The sequence below is a fragment of the Pleurodeles waltl genome, chromosome 12, assembly GCF_031143425.1.
Source record: "Pleurodeles waltl isolate 20211129_DDA chromosome 12, aPleWal1.hap1.20221129, whole genome shotgun sequence".
NCBI lineage: Eukaryota > Metazoa > Chordata > Amphibia > Caudata > Salamandridae > Pleurodeles > Pleurodeles waltl.
The window spans coordinates 1,406,819-1,423,700 of NC_090451.1; the positions used below are offsets into that span (position 1 = coordinate 1,406,819).

The 16,882-nt window shown below is 39.7% G+C and overlaps 4 non-coding genes across 4 annotated transcripts; all 4 read left to right on the forward strand.

The window, feature by feature from the left end:
- The first annotated feature begins 4,373 nt into the window (after positions 1-4,373).
- On the forward strand, positions 4,374-4,455 carry TRNAS-GCU (transfer RNA serine (anticodon GCU)). The gene has a single exon. It is a non-coding gene; the product is annotated as a tRNA-Ser (tRNA).
- A 505-nt stretch (positions 4,456-4,960) lies between these two features.
- Positions 4,961-5,042, forward strand: TRNAL-AAG (transfer RNA leucine (anticodon AAG)). Its single transcript has one exon. It is a non-coding gene; the product is annotated as a tRNA-Leu (tRNA).
- A 4,654-nt stretch (positions 5,043-9,696) lies between these two features.
- TRNAS-GCU (transfer RNA serine (anticodon GCU)) lies at positions 9,697-9,778 on the forward strand. The gene has a single exon. It is a non-coding gene; the product is annotated as a tRNA-Ser (tRNA).
- Positions 9,779-10,283: 505 nt separating this feature from the next.
- Positions 10,284-10,365, forward strand: TRNAL-AAG (transfer RNA leucine (anticodon AAG)). Its single transcript has one exon. It is a non-coding gene; the product is annotated as a tRNA-Leu (tRNA).
- Positions 10,366-16,882: the final 6,517 nt, after the last annotated feature.

A 16,882-nucleotide genomic window follows, 5' to 3' on the forward strand; every position in this document is an offset into this window, starting at 1 on the left:
GCTGTGTGATACGTTTCCTTGCAGTGATGACAGCTCGCGTTTCTAAAGCAGAGAGCAAACATACAATGGGGAAGAAGAATAAATAAGGAAAGACATATATTATATGCAGACAGTTATTATACTTTGCTTTTCACCTGTAACTCGCTCAACTGTCGGTGAATACTGCGTTACCCTGCATAGCCAGGTCACCACAGCGGGTGTCCACAGTGTTTGGCCAAGTTACTATAGTTGTGAGCTTGTAGATGTGAGGTAGCGTGGCTGAGCAGGCTAAACTGGCTAGATTTAGGCTCCAGTCTCTCTGGAGCCGTGGGCTTGAATCCCAACACTTTAAGTTTACTTGAACCCAAATACTTTAGCAAAAAAGGTTCATGTAATAAATATTCATTAGGGTCGTGGTTGTGAGTATGACACTAATGGATAAAAGTGGGACTAACAATGCTACAATTCCTGAGACTACCACTGCACTAACAGCCTGGGAGAGGTTTGAGCTGGATACAAGATACTTGCATGAGGGAACTAACTCGAAAGGGGAACTATCCACTGATGTTTTCTTTCGCTTGCTGAGTGAGTATGTTGACACAATGGATGCAAAAGATTGTTTTGTGTGTACACAGATTCCTGTTTCGGTACAAGAGGGGGTTACCTATCATAGACTGTCATTAACATATGGGATACGTTGTAGTCTGTTACTAACAAGATTCTATAACCAGGAAGAGATTCAATATTTTTACTCAAATCATGATCTTGTGTTTTCTAATGTGCCTATCATAGAGATTGTGAGTGGGGTAGCTAAGTACTATAGCATAAAGTTAGTTAAAGGATTCTTTCAGGCGACATTAACAATTAGTACATCTTATGCACACCACAATAATTTGACATGTTTGCTTACACCTGTAGAGAAAAGCTTTTTAGATCACACGGAAGAGAGAAGAAGGGCATTGAAGGGTAAACTAGAGAAAGGATTACAGCAACGGGCCTTTGCTAGTAGTGACGGTTATAGTGCAATTAGAGAACAAGGGAAGTTTGCTTTAGACGCACTACATGTCGGAAAGCTTTGCATATCCAAGACCAAATCATACTATGACAATGTGTTTGTGGGAATGAGTGAATGTAAGCGTGTGTTTTTGTTTCAGAGTAAATGGACGTTCATGTTAAATGGACAGGATCCAGCAATCCCCGGGATTTATTATATATGTGGACTTAATGCTTATTACAGTCTTCCAAAGGGATAGTATGGGACATGTTATTTGGGGATAGTTTTCCCAAAGATATATCAACTTGACGATTTGAAAAGGTTACCAAAATTGTCTCAATTACATCGTACTAGACATAAGAAAGAGACTGCTGCTGGTGTAGTAGGAGACATATTTGGGACGATAATTTCTTCAGTGGGAGTTATTATGAACTCCATAAAGATTCAAAAGTTGTCTACTATTGAGGATAACATGCTGACAAACTTTTCAGGGGTTATACTCCTGATGGATACTGAACTTGCTGCGGAGGGGGCTATGACTCCTCAAAACAGGCTTGCTTTAGACATTCTTTTAGTGAAAAATGGCAGAGTTTGTAGATTGCTCAATGGGTGTAATTGTTGCGCTTACATACCAGATAATAGTAATGAGATTAGAAGTATGCTTACTAACTTGACTAGGGATAGTACGGACTTGAAGGATTTGAAAGAACCAGGGGTTTGGAAAAAGGTTGGGAAAGGATTTGCTTCAGTGGGAAATTGGATTAGTAACATTTGGCATGGGATATTGTCTAAAATAATACAGGGGATATTGATTGTTATAGATTGCTTATTTGGATCATGGGTGGCATGTAAAATTAGTAAAAGAATAAAATTGAAGATGGCGAAAAATAATAGGAGGAGGGAAGAAAAACAAAGGCAAAAAATATTCAGGGCAAGATCAAAGGGGAAACCAAGAAGGGAAGAGATTGATATGAGGGAATTTTAGTATGTAAAATTAGTAGGGAAGATTTGTGTGATGACAAGAGTCATCAGAGGAGGGATTGCTGGAGTGTGTCTTTTAAAATTAATATTAACATGAAAAGCTTACAATATATTGTGTAATGAAGCTGCATAAAAAATGTGTTAATGTAGAAATAATGCACACGTTTGAAATGTGCCCACGGGGAGTGGCTACCAATGTATACGAAGACTAATGAAAGTTATTAATGCTGAATTCATTATGTACTAATGTTTTTAATTTGTATTAACATATCAAAATTGGAGTTATGTATTAGGAGTTTGTTCATTAAGCAGTAGGCCTTAGTTTAGCGAAGGTCTGTGCCTAGCTGCCTGGTCTCATATTAAACTGTCTTTTTCTAACGTGCAATGTGCTATTTTCCTGAAGGACATGAAACTGTACTTTCCCAGAAGCTAGAGATGTGTGTAGCTGTAGTAAATTCTTTCTCATGGGACCCTACTTGCTCAAGGAGACATTCTTGCTGAATGCAACAGTGTAATTTGTAACAGGTGCAAGGCTGCCTGGAGTAGGAGAAAACAATGGAACTACTGACTATAGCGTAAAATGTAACTTTTCTTACCTGACATTCCAACCGATGAAAACGTCAATAACAGGGGCCAATCAACGACATGAGAACTGTGGTTTGTGTAAAACTCTGGTGAAGATTATTGGACAGAGATGGCGATGCACCAATGATTATCCATTGAGGAATTAGGAGTAAATTAGACAGTTTTGATTTAACCACATGACCCGAGGAGAAATCAGGCATTTATTGGACATTCCACTCCAAGCCAGTCTTTGCCATTCTACTGAGCCATTTAGGCCATTTTGTTTGAGACTTTGCCGTTTGATCGCCCTGTTACTCTAAACCACCCTTTACTTATTCCTTACCTGATACTTACTTCTACTCTATATGAGGGAAGTTCTTGTTCCTTAGCTATGCCATACTGATACTTTGCCCTGTCCTTTCTTTGCTGATGATGCAAACGACTGATGTCCCGAGGACGAAGACTGACGCTGTTTGCTGATCCGTTGGATGGGTAACTATCTGATGAAAATTGTAATTGTCTGTTTGCCTTTTCTTTCTAGGTACCAACTGCTCTTTGATAGAGGCCATAGTTAGATGTTTTCCAAATTTGTGTTTGCTAAATTGTTTTGCATGAAGCCCAACATGCTGATGCTAATACGAGGTTATTTAAGGTGTTCACTAAAATCTGACGCAAATAGACAAATGACTGAGTTCTTGCTTTGTTGAACCATGCACTACTGAGACTTTGCTAAGTTGCTTCTTAATAATTATGTGTTAATACTGAGTGAATATTCTCTATGCATTGATTAATTGCGTTTCTAATTGCAAATCTGAAGAGTTACTAATGAGATGAATTGCTGATGAGATTAACAGAAATGACTTGAGATTGTAACCAGTAGGGAAATAAATATCCTAACACTTAACTAAATTGGTGTGGTTATTCATGACTGAAAGATCATGGTGTGTTCACTTTATTGACTCTCATTAAAGGTTATTGATTAGCATGCTGATTAGTTATTGCGATTGTTGTTGAGATATTGATCTATTGATTTGTGATGCCAAAAGACATCTCGTACTGGGAAGTCCCCGAACCTGGTCTAGAAGGTTCATCGACCTAGGCGTGTCTCCTTGTAAGTTTACTTATCAAGGCTCTGACGAGCCTTCACTAATAAAAAGTAATCTGATCGCTTGCTGCGGAGTCATCGTCAACAAAAACTACCAAAATATTACTTCAATGTATTGTAATTACGACTGCCTCAGTTTTATGCATTACGTGAGTAGTCGGACAGCAATTTATTTAGCGCAAAAATATTTCTTGTTGATGCACGTACGTTTTTAAACTGAAGTGTCATAGCTGTAGCGGCAATACTCCCAGTTTAGGTGGTTTTATAAACTAAGTTTTACTTTCTCCTACTTAAAACATTTTGCAGAACAATGCACATTAAACGGGAAGGCAGTTTTCCTTAATTGTGTACTATTTGCTGCCTAATGTTGACATGTAAGCACACCACCAATAACTGACACCTAGAGACTCGAAAGCGCCATACCAGTACAATATTTGTATGATATTGCACTTTAAATCCACGTACAACTGAATTAAAGCAATCTTAGCTCATTTGAGGGTAGTGTGATAGTACATCACATATGGATAGAACACGTTTGGAAAGTGTAATTTTCATGATTACATTACATTTAACATATAAATTCAAGCTGAAGTAGGGATGGACAACAAGGTCGTATAGAGCAAAGCTGAAGACAACAAGTTACCATAACAATCTGTAAATATGTGCTCTTTATTATGTTTAGACAACTATCACCTAATAGAACACATTTTGGCTACCATATTTTGTACTCCTGAAACATGGCGTTTTCAAGACGAGGTGGCCGAGTGGTTAAGGCGATGGACTGCTAATCCATTGTGCTCTGCACGCGTGGGTTCGAATCCCATCCTCATCGGTTTATTGTTCCGTCTTTAGTTTTTAGAATGTATTAGGGCTGGGTTAACCCTATTTTATGAGAAAGTTAAATGACATATCCCATGGTATTTCCGGCAGTACAACGGCTCAGTTTGGAAACACCGCTCAGTTGAGTACTGTGCTTAGGCATTACTGTAAACAGCGCCAGCTGGGTTCTGCTCATGAATCACAAAATATTTCCTGAGGCGGAGGGTTGGTAAGTTGAGGGACGTAGATAGTTTGATTCCTTATCCTTAAAGAAAGAGAAGCAGCGCGTGCGGGACGCCAATGTAAGGGTTGTCTTCCTACGGACTCTCAGGACTGGCGCTCCCTGACACCTCCCATGGCCCGGGGCCAATCCTGACCTACTGAATGTATCACGTGTCTGCTGCTGTTGGCGTTGACTTTCCTAGGATCACTTCACAGGCTATACACCCTTATTCTCCAACTCCCCTATACAACAGAACATCTCACTTCAGAAAGCTTACAGAAACAGGTTTGCACAGGGTAGTGTGGCCAAGCGGTCTAAGGTGCTGGATTAAGGCTCCAGTCTCTTTGGAGGTGTGGGTTCGAATCCCACTGCTGCCAGTATTTCTCAACTCACAAACGTATTTTGTCTGCATCAGTGTCTCACTCTCTGCCTTCTGCACCTACGATCCACATAGCTAGAGGTGAGACAATGCAAAGTGGTGACGTATATATATAAGGGTAGCCAGACAGTGGGACCGAGACTTCTTATTTTAAAAAACCACAACCTCAGGTGACAAGAATTGTATCGGTAAACAAACCAGCTGTCTTGAAGTCTAACTATAGAGGCGACGAGAGGGGTCACTGTGATGCTGAAAGTTCAGTGAGTGTAAACAGTAGAACGCTGTGTGATACGTTTCCTTGCAGTGATGACAGCTCGCGTTTCTAAAGCAGAGAGCAAACATACAATGGGGAAGAAGAATAAATAAGGAAAGACATATATTATATGCAGACAGTTATTATACTTTGCTTTTCACCTGTAACTCGCTCAACTGTCGGTGAATGCTGCGTTACCCTGCATAGCCAGGTCACCACAGCGGGTGTCCACAGTGTTTGGCCAAGTTACTATAGTTGTGAGCTTGTAGATGTGAGGTAGCATGGCTGAGCAGGCTAAACTGGCTAGATTTAGGCTCCAGTCTCTCTGGAGCCGTGGTCTTGAATCCCAACACTTTAAGTTTACTTGAACCAAATACTTTTGCAAAAAAGGTTCATGTAATAAATGTTCATTAGGGTCGTGGTTGTGAGTATGACACTAATGGATAAAAGTGGGACTAACAATGCTACAATTCCTGAGACTACCACTGCACTAACAGCCTGGGAGAGGTTTGAGCTGGATACAAGATACTTGCATGAGGGAACTAACTCGAAAGGGGAACTATCCACTGATGTTTTCTATCGCTTGCTGAGTGAGTATGTTGACACAATGGATGCAAAAGATTGTTTTGTGTGTACACAAATTCCTGTTTCGGTACAAGAGGGGGTTACCTCTCATAGACTGTCATTAACATATGGGATACGTTGTAGTCTGTTACTAACAAGATTCTATAACCAGGAAGAGATTCAATATTTTTACTCAAATCATGATCTTGTGTTTTCTAATGTGCCTATCATAGAGGATGTGAGTGGGGTAGCTAAGTACTATAGCATAAAGTTAGTTAAAGGATTCTTTCAGGCAACATTAACAATTAGTACATCTTATGCACACCACAATAATTTGACATGTTTGCTTACACCTGTAGAGAAAAGCTTTTTAGATCACACGGAAGAGAGAAGAAGGGCATTGAAGGGTAAACTAGAGAAAGGATTACAGCAACGGGCCTTTGCTAGTAGGGACGGTTATAGTGCAATTAGAGAACAAGGGAAGTTAGCTTTGGACGTACTACATGTAGGAAAGCTTTGCATATCCAAGACCAAATCATATTATTACAATGTGTTTGTGGGAATGAGTGAATGTAAGCGTGTGTTTTTGTTTCAGAGTAAATGGACGTTCATGTTAAATGGACAGGATCCAGCAATCCCCGGGATTTATTATATATGTGGACTTAATGCTTATTACTGTCTTCCAAAGGGATAGTATGGGACATGTTATTTGGGGATAGTTTTCCCAAAGATATATCAACTTGACCATTGAAAAGGTTACCAAAATTGTCTGAATTACATCGTACTAGACATAAGAAAGAGACTGCTGCTGGTGTAGTAGGAGACATATTTGGGACGATAATTTCTTCAGTGGGAGTTATTGTGAACTCCATAAAGATTCAAAAGTTGTCTACTATTGAGGATAACATGCTGACAAACTTTTCAGGGGCTATACTCCTGATGGATACTGAACTTGCTGCGGAGGGGGCTATGACTCTTCAAAACAGGCTTGCTTTAGACATTCTTTTAGTGAAAAATGGCAGAGTTTGTAGATTGCTCAATGGGTGTAATTGTTGCGCTTACATACCAGATAATAGTAATGAGATTAGAAGTATGCTTACTAACTTGACTAGGGATAGTACGGACTTGAAGGATTTGAAAGAACCAGGTGTTTGGAAAAAGGTTGGGAAAGGATTTGCTTCAGTGGGAAATTGGATTAGTAACATTTGGCATGGGATATTGTCTAAAATAATACAGGGGATATTGATTGTTATAGATTGCTTATTTGGATCATGGGTGGCATGTAAAATTAGTAAAAGAATAAAATTGAAGATTGCGAAAAATAATAGGAGGAGGGAAGAAAAACAAAGGGAAAAATTATTCAGGGCAAGATCAAAGGGGAAACCAAGAAGGGAAGAGATTGATATGAGGGAATTTTAGTATGTAAAATTAGTAGGGAAGATTTGTGTGATGACAAGAGTCATCAGAGGAGGGATTGCTGGAGTGTGTCTTTTAAAATTAATATTAACATGAAAAGCTTACAATATATTGTGTAATGAAGCTGCATAAAAAATGTGTTAACGTAGAAATAATGCACACGTTTGAAATGTGCCCACGGGGAGTGGCTACCAATGTATACGAAGACTAATGAAAGTTATTAATGCTGAATTAATTATGTACTAATGTTTTTAATTTGTATTAACATATCAAAATTGGAGTTATGTATTAGGAGTTTGTTCATTAAGCAGTAGGCCTTAGTTTAGCGAAGGTCTGTGCCTAGCTGCCTGGTCTCATATTGAACTGTCTTTTTCTAACGTGCAATGTGCTATTTGCCTGAAGGACATGAAACTGTACTTTCCCAGAAGCTAGAGATGTGTGTAGCTGTAGTAAATTCTTTCTCATGGGACCCTACTTGCTCAAGGAGACATTCTTGCTGAATGCAACAGGGTAATTTGTAACAGGTGCAAGGCTGCCTGGAGTAGGAGAAAACAATGGAACTACTGACTGTGAGCGTAAAATGTAACTTTTCTTACCTGACATTCCAACCGATGAAAACGTGAATAACATGGGCCAATCAACGACATGAGAACTGTGGTTTGTGTAAAACTCTGGTGAAGATTATTGGACAGAGATGGCGATGCACCAATGATTATCCATTGAGGAATTTGGAGTAAATTAGACAGTTTTGATTTAACCACATGACCCGAGGAGAAATCAGGCATTTATTGGACATTCCACTCCATGCCATTCTTTGCCATTCTACTGAGCCATTTAGGCCATTTCGTTTGAGACTTTGCCGTTTGTTCGCCCTGTTACTCTAAACCACCCTTTACTTATTCCTTACCTGATACTTACTTCTCCTCTATATGAGGGAAGTTCTTGTTCCTTAGCTATGCCATACTGATACTTTGCCATGTCCTTTCTTTGCTGATGATGCAAACGACTGATGTCCCGAGAACGAAGACTGACGCTGTTTGCTGATCCGTTGGATGGGTAACTATCTGATGAAAATTGTAATTGTCTGTTTGCCTTTTCTTTCTAGGTACCAACTGCTCTTTGATAGAGGCCATAGTTAGATGTTTTCCAAATTTGTGTTTGCTAAATAGTTTTGCATGAAGCCCAACATGCTGATGCTAATACGAGGTTATTTAAGGTGTTCACTAAAATCTGACGCAAATAGACAAATGACTGAGTTCTTGCTTTGTTGAACCATGCACTACTGAGACTTTGCTAAGTTGCTTCTTAATAATTATGTGTTAATACTGAGTGAATATTCTCTATGCATTGATTAATTGCACTTCTAATTGCAAATCTGAAGAGTTACTAATGAGATGAATTGCTGATGAGATTAACAGAAATGACTTTAGATTGTAACCAGTAGGGAAATAAATATCCTAACACTTAACTAAATTGGTGTGGTTATTCATGACTGAAAGATCATGGTGTGTTCACTTTATTGACTCTCATTAAAGGTTATTGATTAGCATACTGATTAGTTATTGCGATTGTTGTTGAGATATTGATCTATTGATTTGCGATGCCAAAAGACATCTCGTACTGGGAGGTCCCCGAATCTGGTGTAAAAGGTTCATCGACCTAGGCGTGTCTCCTTGTAAGTTTACTTATCAAGGCTCTGACGCGCCTTCACTAATAAAAAGTAATCTGATCGCTTGCTGCGGAGTCATCGTCAACAAAAACTACCAAAATATTACTTCAATGTATTGTAATTACGACTGCCTCAGTTTTATGCATTACGTGAGTAGTCGGACAGCAATTTATTTAGCGCAAAAATATTTCTTGTTGATGCACGTACGTTTTTAAACTGAGGTGTCATAGCTGTAGCGGCAATACTCCCAGTTTAGGTGGTTTTATAAACTAAGTTTTACTTTCTCCTACTTAAAACTTTTTGCAGAACAATGCACATTAAATGGGAAGGCAGTTTTCCTTAATTGTGTACTATTTGCTGCCTAATGTTGACATGTAAGCAGACCACCAATAACTGACACCTAGAGACTTGAAAGCGCCATACCAGTACAATATTTGTATGATATTGCACTTTAAATCCACGTACAACTGAATTAAAGCAATCTTAGCTCATTTGAGGGTAGTGTGATAGTACATCACATATGGATAGAACATGTTTGGAAAGTGTAATTTTCATGATTACATTACATTTAACATATAAATTCAAGCTGAAGTAGGGATGGACAACAAGGTCGTATAGAGCAAAGCTGAAGACAACAAGTTACCATAACAATCTGTAAATATGTGCTCTTTATTATGTTTAGACAACTATCACCTAATAGAACACATTTTGGCTACCATATTTTGTACTCCTGAAACATGGTGTTTTGAAGACGATGTGGCCGAGTGGTTAAGGCGATGGACTGCTAATCCTTTGTGCTCTGCACGCGTGGGTTTGAATCCCATCCTCGTCGGTTTATTGTTCCGTCTTTAGTTTTTAGTATGTGGTAGGGCTGGGTTAACCCTATTTTATGTGAAAGTTAAATGACATATCCCATGGTATTTCCGGCAGTACAACGGCTCAGTTTGGAAACACCGCTCAGTTGAGTACTGTGCTTAGGCATTACTGTAAACAGCGCCAGCTGGGTTCTGCTCATGAATCACAAAATCTTTCCTGAGGCGGAGGGTTGGTAAGTTGAGGGACGTAGATAGTTTGATTCCTTATACTTAAAGAAAGAGAAACAGCGCGTGCGGGACGCCAATGTAAGGGTTGTCTTCCTACGGACTCTCAGGACTCGCGCTCACTGACACCTCCCATGGCCCGGGGCCAATCCTGACCTACTGAATTTATCACGTGCCTGCTGCTGTTGGCGTTGACTTTCCTAGGATCACTTCACAGGCTATACACCCTTATTCTCCAACGCCCCTATACAACAGAACATCTCACTTCAGAAAGCTTACAGAAACAGGTTTGCACAGGGTAGTGTGGCCGAGCGGTCTAAGGCGCTGGATTAAGGCTCCAGTCTCTTTGGAGGCGTGGGTTCAAATCCCACCGCTGCCAGTGTTTTTCAACTCACAAACATATTTTGTCTGCATCAGTGTCTCACTCTCTGCCTTCTGCACCTACGATCCACATAGCGAGAGGTGAGACTATGTAAAGTGGTGACGTATATATATAAGGGTAGCCAGACAGTGGGACCAAGCCTTCTTATTTTAACAAACCACAAACTAAGGTGACAAGAATTGTATCGGTAAACAAACCAGCTGTCTTGAAGTCTAACTATAGAGGCGACGAGAGGGGTCACTGTGATGCTGAAAGTTCAGTGAGTGTAAACAGTAGAACGCTGTGTGATACGTTTCCTTGCAGTGATGACAGCTCGCGTTTCTAAAGCAGAGAGCAAACATACAATGGGGAAGAAGAATAAATAAGGAAAGACATATATTATATGCAGACAGTTATTATACTTTGCTTTTCACCTGTAACTCGCTCAACTGTCGGTGAATGCTGCGTTACCCTGCATAGCCAGGTCACCACAGCGGGTGTCCACAGTGTTTGGCCAAGTTACTATAGTTGTGAGCTTGTAGATGTGAGGTAGCGTGGCTGAGCAGGCTAAACTGGCTAGATTTAGGCTCCAGTCTCTCTGGAGCCGTGGGCTTGAATCCCAACACTTTAAGTTTACTTGAACCAAATACTTTTGCAAAAAAGGTTCATGTAATAAATATTCATTAGGGTCGTGGTTGTGAGTATGACACTAATGGATAAAAGTGGGACTAACAATGCTACAATTCCTGAGACTACCACTGCACTAACAGCCTGGGAGAGGTTTGAGCTGGATACAAGATACTTGCATGAGGGAACTAACTCGAAAGGGGAACTATCCACTGATGTTTTCTATCGCTTGCTGAGTGAGTATGTTGACACAATGGATGCAAAAGATTGTTTTGTGTGTACACAGATTCCTGTTTCGGTACAAGAGGGGGTTACCTATCATAGACTGTCATTAACATATGGGATACGTTGTAGTCTGTTACTAACAAGATTCTATAACCAGGAAGAGATTCAATATTTTTACTCAAATCATGATCTTGTGTTTTCTAATGTGCCTATCATAGAGGATGTGAGTGGGGTAGCTAAGTACTATAGCATAAAGTTAGTTAAAGGATTCTTTCAGGCGACATTAACAATTAGTACATCTTATGCACACCACAATAATTTGACATGTTTGCTTACACCTGTAGAGAAAAGCTTTTTATATCACACGGAAGAGAGAAGAAGGGCATTGAAGGGTAAACTAGAGAAAGGATTACAGCAACGGGCCTTTGCTAGTAGTGACGGTTATAGTGCAATTAGAGAACAAGGGAAGTTAGCTTTAGACGCACTACATGTAGGAAAGCTTTGCATATCCAAGACCAAATCATACTATGACAATGTGTTTGTGGGAATGAGTGAATGTAAGCGTGTGTTTTTGTTTCAGAGTAAATGGACGTTCATGTTAAATGGACAGGATCCAGCAATCCCCGGGATTTATTATATATGTGGACTTAATGCTTATTACCGTCTTCCAAAGGGATAGTATGGGACATGTTATTTGGGGATAGTTTTCCCAAAGATATATCAACTTGACGATTTGAAAAGGTTACCAAAATTGTCTGAATTACATCATACTAGACATAAGAAAGAGACTGCTGCTGGTGTAGTAGGAGACATATTTGGGACGATAATTTCTTCAGTGGGAGTTATTATGAACTCCATAAAGATTCAAAAGTTGTCTACTATTGAGGATAACATGCTGACAAACTTTTCAGGGGCTATACTCCTGATGGATACTGAACTTGCTGCGGAGGGGGCTATGACTCTTCAAAACAGGCTTGCTTAAGACATTCTTTTAGTGAAAAATGGCAGAGTTTGTAGATTGCTCAATGGGTGTAATTGTTGCGCTTACATACCAGATAATAGTAATGAGATTAGAAGTATGCTTACTTACTTGACTAGGGATAGTACGGACTTGAAGGATTTGAAAGAACCAGGTGTTTGGAAAAAGGTTGGGAAAGGATTTGCTTCAGTGGGAAATTGGATTAGTAACATTTGGCATGGGATATTGTCTAAAATAATACTGGGGATGATGATTGTTATAGATTGCTTATTTGGATCATGGGTGGCATGTAAAATTAGTAAAAGAATAAAATTGAATATGGCGAAAAATAATAGGAGGAGGGAAGAAAAACAAAGGGAAAAATTATTCAGGGCAAGATCAAAGGGGAAACCAAGAAGGGAAGAGTTTGATATGAGAGAATTTTAGTATGAAAAATTAGTAGGGAAGATTTGTGTGATGACAAGAGTCATCAGAGGAGGGATTGCTGGAGTGTGTCTTTTAAAATTAATATTAACATGAAAAGCTTACAATATATTGTGTAATGAAGCTGCATAAAAAATGTGTTAACGTAGAAATAATGCACACGTTTGAAATGTGCCCACGGGGAGTGGCTACCAATGTATACGAAGACTAATGAAAGTTATTAATGCTGAATTAATTATGTACTAATGTTTTTAATTTGTATTAACATATCAAAATTGGAGTTATGTATTAGGAGTTTGTTCATTAAGCAGTAGGCCTTAGTTTAGCGAAGGTCTGTGCCTAGCTGTCTGGTCTCATATTAAACTGTCTTTTTCTAACGTGCAATGTGCTATTTTCCTGAAGGACATGAAACTGTACTTTCCCAGAAGCTAGAGATGTGTGTAGCTGTAGTAAATTATTTCTCATGGGACCCTACTTGCTCAAGGAGACATTCTTGCTGAATGCAACAGTGTAATTTGTAACAGGTGCAAGGCTGCCTGGAGTAGGAGAAAACAATGGAACTACTGACTGTAGCGTAAAATGTAACTTTTCTTACCTGACATTCCAACCGATGAAAACGTCAATAACATGGGCCAATCAACGACATGAGAACTGTGGTTTGTGTAAAACTCTGGTGAAGATTATTGGACAGAGATGGCGATGCACCAATGATTATCCATTGAGGAATTAGGAGTAAATTAGACAGTTTTGATTTAACCACATGACCCGAGGAGAAATCAGGCATTTATTGGACATTCCACTCCAAGCCATTCTTTGCCATTCTACTGAGCCATTTAGGCCATTTTGTTTGAGACTTTGCCGTTTGTTCACCCTGTTACTCTAAACCACCCTTTACTTATTCCTTACCTGATACTTACTTCTCCTCTATATGAGGGAAGTTCTTGTTCCTTAGCTATGCTATACTGATACTTTGCCCTGTCCTTTCTTTGCTGATGATGCAAACGACTGATGTCCCGAGGACGAAGACTGACGCTGTTTGCTGATCCGTTGGATGGGTAACTATCTGATGAAAATTGCAATTGTCTCTTTGCCTTTTCTTTCTAGGTACCAACTGCTCTTTGATAGAGGCCATAATTAGATGTTTTCCAAATTTGTGTTTGCTAAATTGTTTTGCATGAAGCCCAACATGCTGATGCTAATACGAGGTTATTTAAGGTGTTCACTAAAATCTGCCACAAATAGACAAATGACTGAGTTCTTGCTTTGTTGAACCATGCACTACTGAGACTTTGCTAAGTTGCTTCTTAATAATTATGTGTTAATACTGAGTGAATATTCTCTATGCATTGATTAATTGCGTTTCTAATTGCAAATCTGAAGAGTTACTAATGAGATGAATTGCTGATGAGATTAACAGAAATGACTTTAGATTGTAACCAGTAGGGAAATAAATATCCTAACACTTAACTAAATTGGTGTGGTTATTCATGACTGAAAGATCATGGTGTGTTCACTTTATTGACTCTCATTAAAGGTTATTGATTAGCATGCTGATTAGTTATTGCGATTGTTGTTGAGATATTGATCTATTGATTTGTGATGCCAAAAGACATCTCGTACTGGGAAGTCCCCGAACCTGGTCTAAAAGGTTCATCGACCTAGGCGTGTCTCCTTGTAAGTTTACTTATCAAGGCTCTGACGCGCCTTCACTAATAAAAAGTAATCTGATCGCTTGCTGCGGAGTCATCGTCAACAAAAACTACCAAAATATTACTTCAATGTATTGTAATTACGACTGCCTCAGTTTTATGCATTACGTGAGTAGTCGGACAGCAATTTATTTAGCGCAAAAATATTTCTTGTTGATGCACGTACGTGTTTAAACTGAAGTGTCATAGCTGTAGCGGCAATACTCCCAGTTTAGGTGGTTTTATAAACTAAGTTTTACTTTCTCCTACTTAAAACTTTTTGCAGAACAATGCACATTAAATGGGAAGGCAGTTTTCCTTAATTCTGTACTATTTGCTGCCTAATGTTGACATGTAAGCACACCACCAATAACTGACACGTAGAGACTCGAAAGCGCCATACCAGTACAATATTTGTATGATATTGCACTTTAAATCCACGTACAACTGAATTAAAGCAATCTTAGCTCATTTGAGGGTATTGTGATAGTACATCACATATGGATAGAACACGTTTGGAAAGTGTAATTTTCATGATTACATTACATTTAACATATAAATTCAAGCTGAAGTAGGGATGGACAACAAGGTCGTATAGAGCAAAGCTGAAGACAACAAGTTACCATAACAATCTGTAAATATGTGCTCTTTATTATGTTTAGACAACTATCACCTAATAGAACACATTTTGGCTACCATATTTTGTACTCCTGAAACACGGTGTTTCGAAGACGAGGTGGCCGAGTGATTAAGGCGATGGACTGTTAATCCATTGTGCTCTGCAAGCGTGGGTTCGAATCCCATCCTCGTCTCTTTATTGTTCCGTATTTAGTTTTTAGTATGGGGTAGGGCTGGGTTAACCCTATTTTATGTGAAAGTTAAATGACATATCCCATGGTATTTCCGGCAGTACAACGGCTCAGTTTGGAAACACCGCTCAGTTGAGTACTGTGCTTAGGCATTACTGTAAACAGCGCCAGCTGGGTTCTGCTCATGAATCACAAAATCTTTCCTGAGGCGGAGGGTTGGTAAGTTGAGGGACGTAGATAGTTTGATTCCTTATCGTTAAAGAAAGAGAAGCAGCGCGTGCGGGACGCCAATGTAAGGGTTGTCTTCCTACGGACTCTCAGGACTGGCGCTCCCTGACACCTCCCATGGCCCGGGGCCAATCCTGACCTACTGAATGTATCACGTGCCTGCTGCTGTTGGCGTTGACTTTCCTAGGATCACTTCACATGCTATACACCCTTATTCTCCAACTCCCCTATACAACAGAACATCTCACTTCAGAAAGCTTACAGAAACAGGTTTGCACAGGGTAGTGTGGCCGAGCGTTCTAAGGCGCTGGATTAAGGCTCCAGTCTCTTTGGAGGCGTGGGTTCGAATTCCACCGCTGCCAGTATTTTTCAACTCACAAACGTATGTTGTCTGCATCAGTGTCTCACTCTCTGCCTTTTGCACCTACGATCCACATAGCGAGAGGTGAGACTATGTAAAGTGGTGACGTATATATATAAGGGTAGCCAGACAGTGGGACCGAGCCTTCTTATTTTAAAAAACCACAACCTAAGGTGACAAGAATTGTATCGGTAAACAAACCAGCTGTCTTGAAGTCTAACTATAGAGGCGACGAGAGGGGTCACTGTGATGCTGAAAGTTCAGTGAGTGTAAACAGTAGAACGCTGTGTGATACGTTTCCTTGCAGTGATGACAGCTCGCGTTTCTAAAGCAGAGAGCAAACATACAATGGGGAAGAAGAATAAATAAGGAAAGACATATATTATATGCAGACTGTTATTATACTTTGCTTTTCACCTGTAACTCGCTCAACAGTCGGTGAATGCTGCGTTACCCTGTATAGCCAGGTCACCACAGCGGGTGTCCACAGTGTTTGGCCAAGTTACTATAGTTGTGAGCTTGTAGATGTGAGGTAGCGTGGCTGAGCAGGCTAAACTGGCTAGATTTAGGCTCCAGTCTCTCTGGAGCCGTGGGCTTCAATCCCAACACTTTAAGTTTACTTGAACCAAATACTTTTGCAAAAAAGGTTCATGTAATAAATATTCATTAGGGTCGTGGTTGTGAGTATGACACTAATGGATAAAAGTGGGACTAACAATGCTACAATTCCTGAGACTACCACTGCACTAACAGCCTGGGAGAGGTTTGAGCTGGATACAAGATACTTGCATGAGGGAACTAACTCGAAAGGGGAACTATCCACTGATGTTTTCTATCGCTTGCTGAGTGAGTATGTTGACACAATGGATGCAAAAGATTGTTTTGTGTGTACACAGATTCCTGTTTCGGTACAAGAGGGGGTTACCTATCATAGACTGTCATTAACATATGGAATACGTTGTAGTCTGTTACTAACAAGATTCTATAACCAGGAAGAGATTCAATATTTTTACTCAAATCATGATCTTGTGTTTTCTAATGTGCCTATCATAGAGGATGTGAGTGGGGTAGCTAAGTACTATAGCATAAAGTTAGTTAAAGGATTCTTTCAGGCGACATTAACAATTAGTACATCTTATGCACACCACAATAATTTGACATGTTTGCTTACACCTGTAGAGAAAAGCTTTTTAGA